The 21,057-nt window shown below is 33.4% G+C and overlaps 1 long non-coding RNA gene across 1 annotated transcript in view; it reads left to right on the forward strand.

Moving 5' to 3' along the window:
* The window catches only part of LOC116421891, a 28,257-nt gene extending 20,961 nt beyond the window's left edge, over window positions 1-7,296 (forward strand). The window contains exon 3 of the long non-coding RNA XR_004232477.1: window positions 1,632-7,296. This is a non-coding gene — a long non-coding RNA (uncharacterized LOC116421891). The remainder of the gene's footprint in view (window positions 1-1,631) is intronic.
* Window positions 7,297-21,057: the final 13,761 nt, after the last annotated feature.

A 21,057-nucleotide genomic window follows, 5' to 3' on the forward strand; every position in this document is an offset into this window, starting at 1 on the left:
TTGAGTATACAGGGATAGAATTTATCATGTTTCATTTAATCCACTTATATTTACTGTACAAAGTCCCCAAGTGATGCAGTAGAAAAGGCAACAGCATTGTAGTTAGACTACAAGTACTGCTTCTGATCCTTATAGGTCTATACATTGGGCAACACACTTCATTTCCTCATCTGTAAAAACAGTTATGCTTAGATGGCCTCTGAGGTTCATTTCAACTCTGGATCTATGAATCTAAAATGTACACACACCCTAATTTATAAGACCGATAAATTTAAAGTGATTATTTATGCTATGAAAAGATCTGCTAATTTTTTCCTTTGGCAGTCAACTAGCTAGTTTATATTTTAGAGAAAGTCTTTCTTGCCCACAACTTTAGGAACTTTCATGCTGTACAAAGTACAGCTGCTACATTAATGATTAGGCAGTAATCCTGACCTTTTGAGGACTTCTAGTCCAAGACTGTTGAGATTGAACATATGCTTTAATACTTCAGAATTTTTTTGTCCATGTAATAATCCTTTTACCATCAGTAATAGAGGACATTTGTATACATGCTATACATTTTCTCATAACATTCTAATATTATGCCCATCTTATAGATAAGATGATTGAATTTCACAGTTTATGCCACTTATCACAAAACTGGTAATCATTAGAGATGGGATTTCTGTCCAACTACATCCTACTTTTCATTACAAAATGGCTCCATTCCTTAGTCTTATCAATTGGTATAGAGGATATAAAGACAACTAAATAACAAATACTTTATAGAAAGAAAATACTTTTCATTTTTATTATTTTACTCAAAAAGTCTCCATGACCATGTTGATTTTGGCATTTCTTCCAATTATTCAGACAGCAGCCCATCAGTATCTGTCCATTTTTTTTGTAATGCTTGCCCATATCTTCCCATAATTTCAACACAAAGGCCCAACCAACGTGCTAAGGACTTTTTTGTTTTCTCCTAACAGTAAACTGATGTCAGTGGAGCACTATGGCTGATCATCTGTCACTTCATTCTTGCCCCATAACTAGGCTATCTTTTTTTCCTATTAGACATTTCCTTGATGACATTTTTATTTCTGTTGATTAATGTTCTTTTATAACCTAGTTATAGCCATCATATAGCTCTTCATTGCCCTTTTATGATATGGATTTTAATTCTTTGGAGATTATTGTATTCTACGTATCACATGGCTTTACCCCAAAAATGACACCAAGAGAATGCTTGTTGTTAAAGAAATAAACTTTTGTTTCCATGAGGAATTTGGTGTCATAGGAGCAATATCAGAAACTCTCTATGTAGGTTAGTTGTTTTTCCTTAAAAAATGAGAAATCCCCCCCAATACTTGATTTGTCCAGTATCAAACTGCAGGATACTGGCCTGAGTCAGGCCCAGCTTAGAACATTTCGGGTCATTAAAAGAACTTTTAATTTCCCAGACAATTCAACTCACCTGTCACCTCTTGTTCATCAATAAACCCATACCGTCTGTATAGCATCTATACTGTCTGACCTAAATGTACTTAAGAATAGACAACCTCTAGATAAGAAAATGAGTTTTCTATCTAAAAACATGTCACAGTCTGGGTGATGGATATTCTCCAGTTCAAATTTTTGATTTATTACAGAGCTCTTCCAGAAAAATGTGATGTTCCAGGGCTGCTTGATAGCAGAACATTGTCATCTGCAGAAGAGGCATCTGAAGAGTATCACTATATAAAAGACCCTTTTTCATCTTGGATGTTTCTGGGTTTCCTCTGTCACAAGGATAAACACCTTTGAGAAGCTTATATTCCTTTGATGTTTACAATCAGAGAGTCATTTGGACAGGGTAATTTTTATGTCTTTTAGAGAATTTTGAGTGATTTTTGAGGTGTTGATAGCAGGCACATCATTGTAAAAGAAACTTTAAAGATATTTTGCTCAACTGAATAAAAGGAATTTTTTATAATCTATCAATAATAAACATATTATTCAGTAAGTTATGAAATGGTAAATATTTGACCCATCAATTAAGAAAAAATTTTTTCTCAACTAATACTATCATTGAGAATGCCTTCAATTCACATAAATACATTATAAAACTTAGAGAGTAGACGTTAGTAGTTGCTGATATTTTCTTTTCCCATTTTTTGATATTAAGGTCTGGGGTTTTTCCCATTTTCCCCCTTTTCATTTATCTTCCTTTACATATATAATCTCTTCATCCCTCATCACTCTCAGGTTATTTCCTTTGGCATGGATTTCTCTCATATATACTTGGTCCATTCTGGTTACTTTGCTCATCTTTATTCTCCTTGGTGTCATTTCTGCCTGTCCAATAAGCTTGTCTAAGACTATGATAGTAGAAACCACATTGGAAATTCCATCGATCTTGATGGCCAAAACATGCTATTTTAGTATTCTTTACCAAATCTGTTTTTCTTCTTTTTCCTCCCTTTTTGGTCCTTTTTAAAATATTTGTGGGCTACATGCTGCATATGCTAAGAGAGATGTAACTCCCAATAGAATGCTGAGAACAATGGTGCATCCTGCCATAAGGGACTTAGTTTGAGTTGGTTCCAGATTCTCTTTGGGAGAATTATGTGGTAAAAGCTCTAGGGAGGAGGTATAAAGAGAAAGATTTTGATATATAACATGCATGAGAAGATGGTCACATCATTTCTGTGGACTTGCATGAAATTCTAAAGATTACTAAGGGAGTCTCCTCACTTAGTATTTATTCCCTTATTATCACTTAATATCCCCTACGTGAGATTGTTCTCTTTAGTCTTGGTTGGGCTAAGATCTTTTCTTTGAGATAAAAATCACAATTGCTCTTGTTAAATAGCCTAGAAGATAGAGCACTACACTTTAAAAAAGACCTGAATTCAGATCTGTCTCTAATACTTACCTGTTAGGTAATTCTGGGCAAATCATTTGAATTCTGTCTGCCTCTATAAAATAGGATAATATGACCAGTTCTTTTCTTCTCCCCCTTCCTTCAGCCAGGGTTATGGTGAGGATAAAATATTAAGTGCTTCAAAAACTTTAAGCCATATAAAAATTCCAGCTATTTTTATTCTTTGGTAATCTATATAACTTCTCTGATTTCTGTTTTATTTTTGACTTGGATAAGTAATTTTACTTACTATTTTCTGTTTCTGATAGTCTTTTAGGTAGCCAATGTTTGATGGGAAGGGGCCAAGCTGGTAAATATAAGCTAAGTGCTCCCTTCCTACTTAAAAGTAATCAGAGAAGTGACTTTTGTTTTGTTTTGTTTTTCCTATTGTACCCCTATATAAGATATTTAAGTGGTTGCACAGATTGAATTCTAGGCCAAATCGCTATAGAAGACTGGAGAAGAGATTGTCCAGCTTCAACTATTCCAGAATTGGCTTCTTCCCACAGTTAGCATGTTTATCTTGGACTTTCTCTTCTTTTTCTGTATAGTTATGTTTGTTGATCTTATCAGGATTCAGTTATAATCTCTTTTTGTCTAGCCCTAACCTCTCTCCTAATTTCAGTATCACATCTCTGTCTATCACACATTGCAAACTGGATATCTCATAAGCAACTTAAATTCACATAAAATTGAACTATCTTCCTAGACTTACTTCTTCCTAATTTTTCCATTACTGTTCATGATATTACTATACTCCCAGTTACAGAATCTTGTTGTCATCTTCAGCACTTCTCTTTCTCAAACCCACCCCAATATCCAAATTGTTGCCAAGTTCTGTAAGCTCTACCTTTATGATGTCTCTTGTATATTCCCCCTTCCCTTCTCTGACACAGCCACCATGATGACACAAAAGTTTCATCATCTCATATCTGAACTATTGCAATAGCCTGCTCTATTGGGTCTGCCTGTCACAAGGCTCTCCTTACTCTGGTTCATCTTCCATTTAGCTGTCAAATGGATTTTCCTAAAATACAAGTATAATTATATCACCATCCTATTCATAAATTTCAGTGGTTTCCTATTATCTTTAGGATCAAGCATGAAATCTTTATTTTAGTTTTTAAAGCCCTTCCTACCTTTCCAGCATTCTTACATTTTACTCTCTTTCATGTACTTCTCTGATTTCTGTTTTATTTTTAACTCGGATAAGTAATTTTACTTATCTTTAATTTAATGGATAAGTAATTTTACTTACTTTACTTAATCCAGAAACATTGGCTTTGCTATTCCTTGTACAAAATTTTCCATCTCCCAACTCTTGGGCATTTTCTCTCATAATCCCTCATGCCTGGAATTGTGTCCTTTCTATCTCCATTTCTTGGTTTCTTTGGCTTCCTTTAAGCCTCTGATAATTTCCTACTTTCTATATGAATCTTTCCCAATCATCCTTAAACTTAGGGCTTTCCCTCTACAGTTCATCATAAGTGTGTGTATTATGTATGTGTGTGTGTATATGTGTGTGTGTGTATATATGTGTGTGTGTATATGTATGGGTATGTGTATATCCACATATATGTAGATAATACTGATATGTTGTCTCCCTATATTAAGTTGTAAGCTCTTTGATGGAAGTGACTGATTTTTTTCTTTGCCTTTTTTTGTATCTCCAATGTTTAGTACACTAACTGGCATACAGTAAGCACTTAATAAATGCTTGTTGATTCTTCACAAATGCAAGTTAGGCCATATAGATTCATCATATATGGCACCATAAAGCTTTCTATTTATTTAAATAATCCACACACGTATCTTCCATGTAAATATATATAACTTCATATTTAGTGGAATCTTTTCCCAAGCTTGCTTTAAACTGGTTTTTTTTCTCCCTTATTTCTCCCAGCTTAATGAGTTGATATTCCTTATATTCATCCTTTTTGCAAACAAGTTTCATATTTTAAATTGTAGTTGCCTTTGGTTATCATTTCTTTCTACATGTCAAATAAGCAAATAATTCACCTAAGGTGCTTTTGGTGATCTTGTCACAGTAGATTTACAATGGTTAATCTTCCATATTATTGAAATTCATATCAATGTTATATGATGTCCATTCCCCATTTTTCACTGTTGATTACTTGTTTAAATGCTCAAGAAAAAGTCATTTTAGATTGTGTGTAATTTCTTTTTTCCTTCATTATTGTTCTTGTTTTCTGTTTAAAAAAAAAAAAAAAGACTCATTTTTTTGAGATACTATTTAGTGTTCTCCATGTCTAACACATGTCAATATTTTCAAAAAAGCTATCATATAAAATTTTGAGGTTTCTGTGTAATCTATGGGTTGGAACCTTTCTCATTTCTTTCTTTTGAACTATGTTTCCTATGTATTTCTTCCCAACTTTAGCTTTTCTTACCTTTCTTCACCAAGTCATCATATTTCTTCATCAGAGCATAATTTGGACTGTCAAACTGATTTCTTCATAAAGTTCTCTCTGCTTCATAATTAGCAACTAATATTGATACATAGCCTCTTTCCTACTTTTCCTAGGCTCTAAAAAAGTGGTGGACCTTGTTTTTGTCAAAGCCATCCTCTTTACATATGCATTTGACTGAATTCCCTCCCATCTTCTCTAGTAGATTTCATTCTCAATCATCTCCCCTCTCCTGAATCTTCAGTCTATCATTTGGTTCCTTCCCTACTAACTTAAAATATACTTGTCTCCATCTTTAAAAAATTTTCAAGTAGTTCCTACCATCTTTTCTACTTACCTGTCTATATTTCTTCTGCCTTTCTCAACAAAACTTCTTAAAAAGTTGTATACACCTGCTACCTTTCCTCTTGTTTCTTTGCATTTTGGTTTTTGACCTTAACTCTCAACTGAAACTTCTTTGTAAAAAGTTATAAATTAGGAGATCATAAACGCCATATCTAATGGTCTTTTCTCAGTTCTAATCCTTCCTAACCTATCTGCTGTATCTGACATTGTTGACTACTCTCTTTTACTCTTTCTGTATAATTTTTTCTTCCCTGGACATTCATGACACAACTTTCTTCTAGTCTACAAAATTGACCATACTTCAGTTTCTTTTGATGGCTTATCATCCACATCACTCCTCCTTAAATCTTGATATTTCTCACAGTCCTGGGTCCTTTTAAGTCTCATCTCTGTAGATGACTCCTAGATTTATATATCTAGCCCTAGTTCTCTTCTCTGTATTTCAATTTCAGATCACCAGTTGCCTATTGGATATTTCAAATTAGATGTCCTGGAGACATCTTAAGCTCAACATGTCTAAAATTGAGCTCATCACCTTTTCCCCTAACCTTTCCCTCTTATCAACTTCCCTCCTTTGGTTGAAGGGACCACCAATCATTTTAATGTTTCAGATTCATAATTTCAGGATTATTCTGTAGCCTGTTCTGTAGCCTCTTCCCACATATCCAATCCGATTTCAGAGCTTTCTATTTCTGTTTCACAATGCCTCATCCCATTTTTCTGTTCATATAGTTGCCATCTGAGTTCAGACCTTCATTACTTCTTGCCTAGATGATTGCAATAGCCTCCTAATTGTTCTATCTCAAGTCTCTCCTTACTCCAGTATTTCTACACACTTCTGTCAAAGTAATTTCCCTTAAATATATTTATGACCATGTAACTATCCTATTCAGCCAACTCCAGTACCTTCCTCTCGCCTCTAAGATAAAATATAAACTCTTTTTAGCCTTTGAAGCCCTTTTTAACTTTGCCCCAACCTCTCTATCCAACCTCACAGAATGTTACTCTCCTTCTTGTCCACTCAAGACAAGACTTAGTCCACCCAAACTAACTTCTTTTTCTCATCTACAATGCTCTCATCTTTGTGTCTTTTTAATGGCTAACTCCCCTGCCTAAAATGGCCTCCTTCCTAATCCTCCTCATGAAAAAGGTAGGGTGAAGGAAATTTAGCCACAATCTCCATGAAGTCTTTCGTGATCCCCTCAACTACCAGTGTCCTTCCTCCCAAATTATTATTTTTTTTAATAATACTCTGTATGTATGTGTATTTGTGTGTATGTGCAGTATATTTATCAACTTCATATTTATGGTCTCTATTAGAAAGTAAGAACATTACAACTAGGAATTTTTAAATTTTTTGTATTTTTATCCATAGTACCCAGAACAGAGACTAGGCCTTAATAAATACTTGTTGGTTGATTGAATTTTATTCATACTGATTTTTTTTGCAAGTATTTATCTGTATTGCAATAGGAGAACCATATTTTCCTTAAAGTAATGTTTCTTGTTGCTTTTGGCCTTAAAATAAAGAAACTGCCAATTCCTTTTTAGGGTCTCCAAGGAATATCTGTAACCTGTCTTTCCATTTAATTAGAATTTCCTTCTTTCTTTTAGTTCATTTATAGCAAAAAAATGTCAAAATTTGATTTGAATATTTTTTCAACTTTAATTCCAAATATATTTCTCTCTCCTCCATACCCCAGAAAATCATCTTTTGTGACAAATAAATGTTAAAAAGGGAGAGAAAGCATTTCATCAAAACATCAACCAAATTATACAATATGTACAATGATCCACATTCCTAGTTCCCCTCACCACTTCAAAGGAGAGGGTTAAACCCTCTCTTTTGGAGGGGGAGGAGATAGCCAAGCTTGATTATTATAATTACACAACATTCAATTTTATTTATTCTTATTTCCATTTATATTGTTGTAGTCATTATGTATATTGTTTTCAATGTCTTTATTTTTGTTTCAGTTCATATAAATTTTTATGTGCTTCTCAGCATTTATTATCATCTTTGTTTCTTAAAGTCTAAAATAGAAAATTGATTTTAATTAAGATAGTCAAGCTGGCGTAAGTTTTAATATTCTTCCTATGCATGTAAGACCAAAATCTTTATCTTTATGACTTTATCCTAGTACTTCCTTCCAGAAAAACATACTAAAAATCAAGCTTTTGTCTTTCTCTTAACTGGGGAATCAATTCTATTGTTAATTGAATCTTCACCCTTATAAAACTCCCTAACTCACTCTTCTGGATTTCAAGTTTCTTTACCTTACCCACTACCCACTTAATTCAAATTCAAGATTTAATCAAAGCAGACTGCTCTCATTGCCGATGAGAAATTTTGTATTGTTATTTAAATCACATATCTTGACTGTAGTTAAGGGGATTTCTTAAGGGAAGATCCAGATAATGTAACTGTGTCATAGACAACCAATCAGAAGAAGACACACTTATTTTGCTCAAAATGTTTTCTTTGTCATCTTGCTAATTTGGGGGAAGTTAGTACAGTAGAAAGAAAGTTATCATCCTGTGTTCAAATGTAACTTTGGACTATATGATCTAGAGGAGGAAATGGCAAATCACTCCATATCTTTGTCAAGAAAACTCTAAATGGTGTCATAAAGTGTCAAATACAACTAAAATGATTCAACTACAACTTATTGTTATAAAAAACACTCAGCTGTCAGTCAGGGTCTTTGTTTCCTTGAGAGATGCCATTGACCCAATTTTTGATTACTGCTTTCCTAACTAATAAATTGATCATACTCAAAGCCTTGTCTGTCAATTTACCTTATTTTTCAAAGGTTACAATTGGCAACCATAAAGGAATAGGAGGAAGGAAGGCAATCCCTAAAATAGCCCCCCTAGGGAAAAACCCCAAGAGCATCCATTGATGAAATTTGTGTCCTGGGGCTTTTCCTTCAAGGACTACAATCCAGGGACCTGACTTTCCCAGCCTCAATTATTCCAAGCTAAAGGTAAACCCTACTCCATGATGTTAAGGGAATTCCCTTACAGGTGGGTGTTTGCTGTTTCTCTAATTACAATACAGTCTCTAGAGACATCTAGTAACCAAACTGGGGATAGCAATATGCTTATTGTAATTTTTTTTTCATTGTACTTTCAGTATTGATATCTAATATTTTAATGGTCTCTTTTTTTCAGCCTTATAAAGGAAGGGAGAAAGTCTCCAGGTTTTTCCCCAATATTATCCTCTGTTAGCTTATAAACTGGGTCCCCAAATAGAATGACTGATCCTATTGGTAGCTTTACCTATGCTATGGGAGTATGGCACTGTGAACTCATTTGTATAAAGCAAAAGTCAAAAGGAAACATTTGTTCTCCCAGGAAGAATACATTTGTATGAAATTCAACAACATTTCTTGGTTTTTGAGGTTTTTGAGGTTTTTCCTTAGCCATTAATTGACTACTATTCTGGCACTAAAATAGGCCACAAGTTTGAAATCCATGTACCAACAAAGAGGTTCCTCTTAAGGATTCCTAAATGTTAAGGAATTAAGGAATCCTTTCATTCCTTAATATTTTACTGGTCCTCTGATTAAGCTATCAGTTAAACCACATGGCCCCTGAGAGAGGGGTAGAAAATGAATAAAATCTTAGAAGGACATTCTCAGAGTTCATCTCTCTATTAGTCACCCAACTATCTTCATTGGAAATTGGACCAGAAAAAGATGTCTTTTAACTTTTCCAAATTGAAAAGATAACTTACGGAAGCCACAAATGAACACCAGTGAAGAATCTTTGCATTCTTTGTCTTGATTGAGACTTGTGAGTGAAGCCCTACAAAACTGAGCTGGTCTTGTGCCTGTTTATTTTGTATTTCTGAGTATCTTTTTTCTGTTATTTCTGTGTTGTTGCGATAGAGTAAACTTATGTTAGGAAGGGAGTTTTTGGTTTGTTTTTCTTTTTCACTCTAGTTTAAAATGTTTCAGACTACTGGAAGCAGCTTCAGTAAGATTTCAAAGACAGTTTTCAATTTAAACTTTCTTTTAAACCAAAAGGAAAGAGTTTTTAACTAATCAAGGAGCAACTTAAGGATGGGTGAAACTTAGTCCTTGTTTTTAAATAGCTTAAATAAAATTGATTTTAAGCATTAGAAATTACAATTCCATATTTAAGTGAGTTTTGAAACTTTTAAAATATTGTTCATGTCACAAGAAAAATATTGAGGTGTTACAAGATATAGCTCAGTGTGTCTATGAGGAAAAAAATAATATTAAGTCTAAAGCTCTGGCAGATGTTTCTACTGCCTGAAAGATGGTCATGTTAATGATTGCAAAAGAAGGTAGCTATATTTATGGAAAAAGTATTGCACAAAGAAGAAAGATTTCAAATACAGCTCTTAAGATAAAACTAGCCTTGGACAATATTAGATATAGATTATTGCTGTTGAGCTTAATTTTCATGTTGCCACCCGATATTTGATATCAAGGCAATGTGTTTAAAAGTTGCAAAAATATGTTTTAGTCCTTAAAGTATACTTTGTTCAAGATTTCTCTATATTGGTCTTGAATGCAATCAATTTAGAATGTCAAAAATAAACTTTTTTAAAATGTTACTATTGTAAAATCATTATATAAAAAGTGTTAAGAATTGAAAAATATAACTCTTGATTTGGAAACATTACCTGCGTATTTTAAGTAAAGGAGGGCATATTGAATCTGCAGAGAAAACTCTTTGTCTAGATTCTGATCAATGAGATTCCAAAGTAAAAAATAAAAATAAATTTTAATTTGGAGAAATGCTTTGTATTACTTATGTGACAAATGTAACAGAACTTAATTGTTAATTGAATATAGCAGACATTTGTAAGCTGTTAACTAGGGACAGGAGAACTTTGACCCCCTCTCCTGTTCCTGGACAGAAGAGATAAATCACTGCTGACTTTTTCCCTTGTGTTCTGTGTTAAACTTTTGGGTACAAACACCTCTGCCACCCACTTCTGACTACCCAACTTAAGGGAGGTGGTATTATAAATATATTAGAAATTAGTATTTGTAACTAAAATATCTTTATGATAAATTTTGTGTTATAAACATTTTATAGCTGCTAAATATATTTTAATGGATTTTTTGAGATTTGCAGCTATGATTAAGATTAAGAACAAACAGTACAAATCTCTCTCCCCTTATTGGGGATGATAGATGTTTTATTCTAATTAAGGAAATGATTTTACCTACTAGAGAATAAACAGAATTGAAGCTAATCTGAAATTATTTGACTGAATTAGTAGCTAAATCACCTGAGTTATAATAGACTGCAAATTAAGAGGTTTGAAAGTAAAAGGGATTTGCAGTTTTAAAAGAGAGATTTGGGGGAGATTTTTTTTCTCTCTTGAAATAAGACTATGGCTATAGAAACTATAGTAATAAAATTGTAGCATGAACTACCCTGATTCCAAAGCAGAAGAATGGGAATGCGAAGCTGTCATTTGGAGTTTCTTCCTCTTTCTTACCCAGGTTTAAAACTGAAAAACCTCAGGGATAAATGAAAGCCCCAGGACTAAGTTATTAACACAAAAGAAATTGATCTGACTCTGGGTTATTTAAAGGGAAATAGAGAAAAAATTATGGGGAGTTGAGAATACCCTTACATGTCCTTGAAGATGAACTCATTGATAACATTGGGCCCTCAATTTTGAAGTGCTGCCAGAAATTTTTGAAATTTTAAATGATACCATTAATGACTATAAAATCCATATTTGATTTAGTGTAAATCTGCGCTGAAACTAAATCATAATGTGGTCTAAATATGTTCTATTAGGGTAATTATGGTTGATTAGAATTTAATATAAATTTTAATTGCTGTTCGGCATTGAGAAAGTTATTATGTGATCATAGACATGTTATTTCTCCTCTATTTCAGTTTAGTGATCTGAAAAGTAGATAAAAATAGGACTCTCCCTAGGGCTATTGAGAAGACCAAATGATATGGTTCTTAATATAGTGCCTGATATAAATATGGTAACATGATATTTAAAAATGTTGTTAGAAAAAATTATTTTTAATCTGAATTCTATTGAGTTATAGATGAGTTGTTATAATAATGTTATAAAAATGTTTAAAAACTATTTAAAATGTAATAGATAATGGTAAGTTATCATTAACAAAACTCTTTTAAGATGTCATCATCTGAATTCTTGGGAGTCTCCCTGCCAAGATAAACTTAGGAACCAATATGAACACATACAAGACACTTTTTTACACAAATAAAGTCAGATCTAAACATGTAGGAAAATGTTCATTGCTCATGGGGATATAATATATATATAATAAATATAATATAATTATATAGTATGATTATAATAAAATGATATACTATATAATATAATAAAAATAACTACCCAAATTTTCAGGGCCATACTAGCCACTTAACAAAAAAAAATTTTACAGTCAGAAAACAAAAAAATTCATCTCGAAGAACAAAAGGTCAAAAATACAAGGGAATTGATGGAGAGAAAAAATGTAAAGGAAGGTAACCTAGTAGTACCAGATTGCAGCTATATTACAAAGATTCATCAGTCTGGCGCTGGATAAGTAATATAGGATCAGTGGAATAGATTAAATTCATAGTCCACAATTGTAAATGGGTATACTTATCTCGTTTTTGATAAACTCAAAAGATCCAAGTTTTTGAGGTAAGAACTTGCCATTTGACAAAAGTTGCTGGGAAAACTAAAATCTTTGGCAGAAACTAGGTATAAACTCAACATCTCATCCTGTATGCCAAGATAAAGTCAAAATGGTAAATGATTTATACATAAAGGATATAAACAAATTAGGGGCAGATCTTTAGATAAGGGAAGAATTTATGACCAAACAAGAGATAGAAAACATTACAGGAAGTAAAATGCATAATTTTGTTTGCATTAAATTGAAAAGGTTCCTCACAAACAAAACCAATGCAGCAAAGATTAGAAGAAAAGTAGAAACTAGGAGAGGGGGGAGGGGGCGATTTTACAGAAAATTTCTCTGATAAAGATCTCATTTTTCAAATAGAGAACTGAGTTAAATTTATAGGTAAATGAATCATTTCTGTATTGTCAAAGTATATGAATAGGAGTTTTCAGAAGAAATCAAAACCATCTATAATCGCTAGGGAAAAAAATCTAAATTACTAATGATGAGAGAAATTCAAATTAAAGCAACTTTGTGTTACCATCTCATACCTATCAGACTGGTAACTGTTGGAAGGAAGGGATATGGGAAAATTGGGCAGAGTTGTGAACTGATTCAACCATTCTAGATTGCAATTTGGAGCTATGCTTAGATGGTTCCTTTTGTGGTGGCAAAGAATTAGAAATTGAAGGCATACCCATCAATTGGGAAATGGCTGAACAAATTGGGATATGATTGTAATGGACTACTTTTGTACTATAAGAATTGAATAGGATGCTTTCAGAAAAATTTAAGAAGACTTACATAATTGATGCAAAGTAAAGTGAACAGAACCAGGAGAACATTGTACAGAGTAACAGCAATATTTTTGCATGACAGATTTGCTATTCTTCAGCAATACAGTGATTCAGTGATTCAAGACAAATAAAACGGACTTTTATCCAAAAGATGAAAAATGCTGTTCTCCACTTGAGAACTGATGGAGTCTGAATGCAGATAAAAGCATACATTTTTTTAACTTTTTTTTCTGTTTTTTTTTTTTTAATTTTGACTGTTTTCCTTTGCAACATGGCTGATTTAGAAATATGTTTTGCATTACTGATTGCACATGTATAACCTATCATATTGCTTTCTTAGAGTAGGGAAAAAAGGGAGATGATTTGGAACTCAAAATTTCTTTAAAATCAATGTTAAAAAATTTTTATTTGTAATTTGACAAATAAAAAATTTAAAGTTGTCATCTGTGATATGGAGGACTCTTTAATATCTTACAAGCTTTGCTAACCATTAATAATGAAAACTTACAACATAATGACAATTTGGCAAAATTTCAGTACTAACCTCACACCTGAAGAAGATAATTTAATTTAATTGGGAATAATATATTTTAAGGTTCTATGCACCCGTACAGGTCTATCTAGAAATTATAGATTAACTTCATATATCTACCCATTATACCATACTGCTCTGAGTAATGAAATCTTCATTTCTCAGTATAACAGGTTCTAAACTAAATGAAATTAGTAATATGGAGGTCACTGGCAAACTTTGGCTGTACTTCCTTTAGTGAAGTGGAACTTGAGTTGAGATTGCTCTAAGTAAGTAAGGAAATTTCATCAGTCAATATTCAAAAAACTAGAAGGTTCTGCTTTGACCTCTCTACAATTGGTATGACTGACCACTCCTTTCTTCTAGATTCTCTCTTCCATTGGTTTCAAATGTATCATCTCCAAAACTATTTCTTCCTTGACTTTTCTTATGCCTGAAAATACCCATCTCTTCTAAGTTCTAGTTTTAGCCCTCTCCTTTTTTTTTTCTTTATACATTCTTTGGGTGAGGTTTTTTTTTTGCTCACCCAAAGAATGTATAAAGAAAAATCAATCATATTGCCTTTATGCATATATAATTTTATCAGTTCTTACATTGCTTACTTTTAAAAATCTCTGTCAAAGAGAATTACTTCTCCCCTGGAAATGACAGGACAAAATTAATAAAAGGAATTGATTCCTCAAACAAATAAGAAGATGGTAAGACAGTACCTTTATGCACTTAATGAATTCAAGTTCCCTCATCTAGATGAACCACATCCTTAGATCTTAGATAGAGAACTGATAGATATAAATGCTAAACCATTGTCAGTCATATGTGAAAGATGAAAAATGGGAAAGGTACCACAATATTGAAGAACAAAAATATCATTTATTAAAAAAAAGAGAGAGAGAGAGAGAGAGAATTGAGACTGCAAACTATAAAATAGCTGGATTCACTTTTTAGGAAAATTCTAGAACAGATTATTAAAGAGATGGTTAGAAAATATCTAGAAAAAGATTCAGTGATTATAAAGAATTAGTACTACTTCATCAAAAGGCTATACCAGATTAAGTTCATTTCTTTCTTGATAGTTTTACTAATTTAGTAGGTAAGGGGAATATGGTGCATATATTACACCTATACTTTAGCAAAGCTTTTGACAACAACTAATACTATTTACATAGGGGAAATAGGGAATTATGGATTAGATATTCAGATAGATTCAGAGCTAATTGGATGAGTGGGCTTGAAGATTAGTTGTTAATGATTCTATATAGGAATGGTATAAGATTTTCAGTAGAGTATTCCAGGAATCCATGTTTGTTTGTTTTTTATTTAACATTTTTATTGTTGATTTGAATAAAGGCATAAATTGTATGCTCATCAAATTTGTCACTGACATAGCAGACAAAAAAGCTTAAGAGAATCCAACTCCTAGGAAAGGTGCTTGTCTCAATGTATACTTGCCCTCATTAGACTTCATCTGGAGTGTTGTTTTTATATGTTAAGACTTAAGAAATAAACTGATAAACCAAAAAGTGTCTAGAAGAAAGCAATGAGAATAGTGAAGGGATTTGAATTCATGTCATATAAGGTTTGATGGAAGGAACTAAAGGTGTTTAGTCTGGAGCAGAGAAACTCAGTGAAGACATAATAGACTGTCTTCAAATATTTAAAGCATCTAACATGTAGATAAGGCATCAGTTCTGTTTGATGTTAGAACACTGGGTAAAAGTTGACAAAAGGCACATTTAGGCATGATGTTAGGAAAAAAAAAAACACTTCTTAGCAATTAAAGGTGCTCAGAGGCGGAATGGGCTATTTCAGAGGTTTTGAATTCTTTCTGTCCCCCAACCTTCCCATTCCCAAAAGTCTTCAAGCAGAATTTGGACAGCCACATGTAAGATATTGATCCTACTAGTAATTATTTTCAAATATGAATAGGGATAAATGGTTGCTGAAGTTCCTTCCAATTCTCAAATTTTATGATTCAAAAAATTCACAAATCTCTGTCTTCAGCCCTGATACATCTTCTGAGTTTTATATCTATACTTTCCACTCCTTATAGAACATCTCTACATAAATGACTCTTCTAGTACTTCAAAGTCAATTAGTTTTTTATATTTAGCCTACCTTTTCTTCTATCTTCACTATTTCTGTCGGTGTGCCACCCAGTATGCTAATGTTTAAAACCTTATCTTTGGCTCTTTCCTCTTCACTTTTCATGTCCAAATAATTACCATTTACAATATGAATTAATTCATCCTTTAAAATATAAATAAATTAGTTACTCTTTTCCTAATGTTGCTACCCTGGTAGCAAGTCAAGATATAACTTTATAATGTCATTGGTCCTCTTTGAAAACAAAGAATGAACAACCTTAGTATAAGCCTTCATTACCATTTTTCAAGTCTGTCACAATAACCTAACAGGTCTTTTCTTCTTTGATTCCATCCTTTACTGTGACTAGATGTTTTGCTAATGTATAGATCTGGTCACAAAACTCTTCAGTTCAAAACCTTCCTTTTCTTTTAAGTTAGATTCAGAAAATCATAGATTTTGAACTGGAAGAGATTAGATTTTCCAGCCTCTTTCATTATAGTTGAGAAAACTTTGAATTCCTTAGCGTGGCATTGAAATCTCTTCATAGTTTGGTGCCTTCCAGCTAGGTGCTTAACACTGTGGCCAAGTGACTATTCACCATCCGTTTGTAGCTCCTCATGTTTTTTTCACCTCTATGTTTTTGCTTACAATTATTTTATATGCTTGGAATGCCTCCCTGGAATGATATCTATATTCATTAACTTTCAGCAAATCCCTAAAAATTCAGTTCAAATGCCACTTTCTCCAGAAAGTCTTTAATGATTTCCCTCCCATCCTTCAATGAGTAATGACCTTTCCTTCCCTCAAACCTCAGGTAGCACCTTAATACATCCCCTCATATCCTTTCATCATAATTATTTTTTGCACTATGCTTCTTTACATAAATGGCATAGTTCAGTATTAAACTGTCAGCTTCATCAGGGCATCTATGTCTTACTTTGAAATATCTCTACCTATGCCCAGGCTAAGCACAGTGTTGTACAAACCCGTAGGTGCTTAATAAATATTTGTTTAATTCAGTTGAATTAGGGCTAGACAGGTTCACTAAAGTCTCCCAGTATTGAATTTCAACTCAATCCAAAATTTCAGCTAAAATTTCTTGGAAGCATAGTTATGATAGGAAACAACATTAGGCTATATGGCTTGGCATGAGTGTACACTGAGCAGGAGAAAGATGAGAGTTCTAGTATAAATTTTGCCACTATCTTGCTGCCTGTCAACAAATCACTTCAATTCTCTGGGTCTGTTTTCTTCTCCATTAAATAAGAAAAGAATGCTCTACATGATTGCTGCAATAAAATGATATAATATATAGGAATGTATCTTGTATAGTTCATAGCTATATAAAATATAAGACTATACAAAATAAGACTATAAAGTAATTAGACTAAGAAACAGGAATTACATGATTAAATTAATTCTTATATCACATAAAAGGATTTGGAACATGCCATTTTTAAAATGCTGTTTCAAAATTCTGGCTCAGATGTCTGATTAGTATAGTATGAGAAGTATACCATGTCACAGAAAAGAGAATAGGTACATGATCAACACAACCCAAATTTAAATCCATATGCCAATTTCTAAAAAGTACTGTGCTGCTTTTGTTGTCAAAATGAGAAAGTGCTGATGGAATTACAGATATAACCACTTCTTCCTTACCACCACCACCCCCCTCCTTCTGGGGAAAAAAAAAAAACCCTTTAAAAGAATTGATAATGAAAAATTTAAAACCCAAGATTATTAAAACTCAAGGAAATTAATGATGAAATATGTAGTGAATATGTCAGCTCTATAAGTAATTTACAACTCTTCTCAGATGCCTCATCTAAATCTGTAGGCCTAATTCCTCCCTCCTTGCCCTTCATCATCTCTCCCCTCATTCACTTCTCTCAAATTATTATTGCCAGAATGCCTCAAACCAATGGATGACCAGCTCTGTTTGATGCCAGACAATCTGTTGCCACCTTTGTTTCCCTCCACTCTCAGGAAGTGCCAGAGGCTTTTCCAGAGAAGCTGGCACCAGAGGGAAGTAGAGAGGGCCAAGACCAGGACAGAAGGGGTTGAAGAACAGAGGAAAGTGGGCAGGTGGGCAGCCAAGCCTGTTGAGATCTATCCAGATGTCCAGAGGGAGGAAGCCAAAGCATTGTCTTGGCTCTTTCCCCACTCCTACAGAGATACAGTCCACCCTACAGGAGCCTGATTTTCCTGTTTCCTCATGTTTTCTTGCCCACAGGACAGAGGCTACTTGTTTCATCTCCTTGATTTTCTAACATTGTTCAGTCTAACACTAAGTTTTTCCTTCTAGTTGAGTCATTTCAAACACTGACTCCTAGACTGGTTTTTTAATATCTCAATGTGTTCCCCATGATCTCAGACAGAATTAGTCTTTGAAGATCTTTTCTCATTCTTGTCTTGAAATTCCTTTACTAATCCAGACCAGCCTTCACTTGATATAGAATTGAGGTATAAAACATACTTATTGATAGGGACACTAATGTATTGTTCATGGAGTTATGAACTGATTCACACATTCTGAAGAGCAATTTGGAAGTAGGCCCAAAAGGGTACAAAATTATGCACATCCTTTGATCCAACAATACCACTTCCAGTTCTATATCCCAAAGACATAAAAAAGGGGGGAGTCTACCCCTCTTTATGGTAGAAAGGACCTATTAATACAAAAATATTTATAACAGCTCTTTTAGTGGTGGATAAGAATTGGAAATTAAAGGGATGCCTAACAATTGAGAAATGGCTAAATAAGTTGTGGGATATGATTGGAATTGAATATTATTGGGCTATAAGAAATGATAAGCAGGATGATTTCAGAAAAAACTTAAAAGGATTTACATGAATTGGTGCAAGGTGAAGTGACCAGAACCAGGAGAACACTGTACACAGTACATATCAGTATTGTATGATGAATAACTATGAATGACTTGGTTATTATCAACAGTACAGTGATCTAAGAAAATCCCAAAGGACTAATGATGAAACATAGTATCTGCCTCCAGAGAAAGAACTGATATTGTTTGAATACAAACTGAAGTATGCTATTTTTCCCTTTATTTTAAAAAAAATTTAATCTTATATAAAATGACTAATAAGGGAATGTTTTACATGATTGGGTATATATAATATATATATATATATATATATATATATATATATATATATATCTGATTATTTACCATCTTAGGGAGGGAAAGGATAGAAGGAAGAAGGATAGAATTTGCAATTCAAATTTTTTTTTAAAATGTTTTAACATGTAGTTGGGGAAAAATTTTTTTAAAAAGCATTTTAAATCATATATAATAAAATAAGCCCATGTGAAAAAAAAACACACACCTATTTGGCACTAAAGTCAAGTAAGATGTTATTGGGTCACTATTAACGCAATTTAATTTAGCAACTTGTTTGCAATTTTAAAATAAAATAATTCACCAGAATAAAACCTTTCCATCTCCTGGATGAAATTGGGGATTGGTTGGGGAAGAGAGCTGAAAAAGCCCATGGAGATGGAGTGATGTAGTGGGAAAAGCTGACACAAGAAACCTGAGTGCTAGTCCTGCGTTTTACACTAATTTGCAAAGTAACTGTGAGCAACACCAGTTTTCTTCATTTATAAAATGAGGGTTGTAGAGATGATCCAAGACACCCTGAAACTGTTACATTCTGCAGTATATGTACCATCACTGAAATGTGATGTAATCACTGGCAATCAATCTTGGTCTCCTCCTTCACAGAAGTGGAAGATAATCTTCTAATGTGGAACAGTGAGACTGACATCAGGGTTGGAAGTAGCAGTGAGCTCTAAGGAGGACTATATTTTTACACATCTAGGGATGTTCATGTTGAACCTCCAGTTTTCAGGATCTAGCATTCATTAGGAAACTAACTTTTTTTTTTTTCTGTATCTTAAGGAAAAATTAAATGACCTAACCTCTCACTTCTACAACTCCAATGCCTGTGATATGGGTGTGAATATTTGTGATTTCATTGGAAATGGCCTCTTTTTGCTTTTCTGAATTATGAATCACAGATCCATGAAGTGTGAAAGAAGCCTTCTTCCCCAGGATCCTCTCTCTTAGTCATTCACATTCCATTGGGACTTTACATCATATTTTCTTCAAGACAAAAATGGCTTCTCTCCAATCTTCTTTAGAGTCTTTATCATTATTTGCTACCCATAAATGTCTTAGTGGGCTTAGGGTTGGTGAGACAAAAAGGCCTCTTCTTCCCTACAAAGGACAAAGTACTGGTTGTGCTACTCCACAACAGAAGGAGAAATGGTGCTAGTTAATCAAAGTGTTTTCTTTTTCTTTTTTTTTTCCCCCTTTGGGAACCTATCATAGAGTGACAGATGCAATCCTGTCAGATTGTTACCATCTGGGAAATATGAAACTGAGAAATTTGTACTTTAGTGAAGCCCTTGTCGTTCATTAATAAAACACAAGTTAAGTATTGCCTTTGTAGCCAATAGCTATCTTCTGTTTTGAAGGGATAGAATAGATTAGGATGAAGATAAGAATGGCAGAAATAAGATAGTCATTTAATTGTCTGCTGGTTCTTGGTCAGTCTTTATATTAGTTGGTATTTGGAGGATAACATTATTTATAGATTCATGTGTGTTTGTATGTGTGTATAAGATATAGATAGATATTAAAATAGAGGTCTGAAACTCAGTACTTTCTGAATATTGATAGCAAAATCAGTATTAAAACCCATTTTACCTACCTTTGTTTCCTTCTTTAGAAAATGGAACAGTAGAGGCTGAGATGCTTATTGAATATCTGACTGTCATGATATTATAAGTTCCTGAATGGTCTCCTTCTAGTATTTCCTGCATGTAATCTAGTTTGCATAGCACTATCATACTCATCTTCCTAAAACATTCTTTTAATACTTTTTGGCATCAGTCAGTTACATTGTGTCATATTGTTTTATTCTTAGATGATGGTGGTGATGATGATGATGATGTCTGAATTCCCTTCCATTCCCTAACTTTATGTGACTTCTGGGTTTTATGGTATTATACAGTTTGTAGTCACAACTAGAATGTAAGCACCTTGAGAGAATATTTCTTTTTTTATTTTGATTTTCCCACTAGTACTTAGCAGAATGCAAGTCAGATAAGAGGCATTCCCTAAATCAGGGGTCCTCAAACTTTTTAAATAGGGGACCAGTTTACTGTTCCTCAGATGGTTGGAGGGCCGGACTGTAGTGAAAACAAAAACTTTGTTTTGTGGCTCTTTAAATAAAGAAACTTCATAGCCCTGGGTAAGGGGGATAAACTTCCTCAGCTGCTGCATCTGGCCTCGGGCAGTAGTTTGAG

This window comes from Sarcophilus harrisii, chromosome 2 (assembly GCF_902635505.1).
Source record: "Sarcophilus harrisii chromosome 2, mSarHar1.11, whole genome shotgun sequence".
Lineage (NCBI taxonomy): Eukaryota > Metazoa > Chordata > Mammalia > Dasyuromorphia > Dasyuridae > Sarcophilus > Sarcophilus harrisii.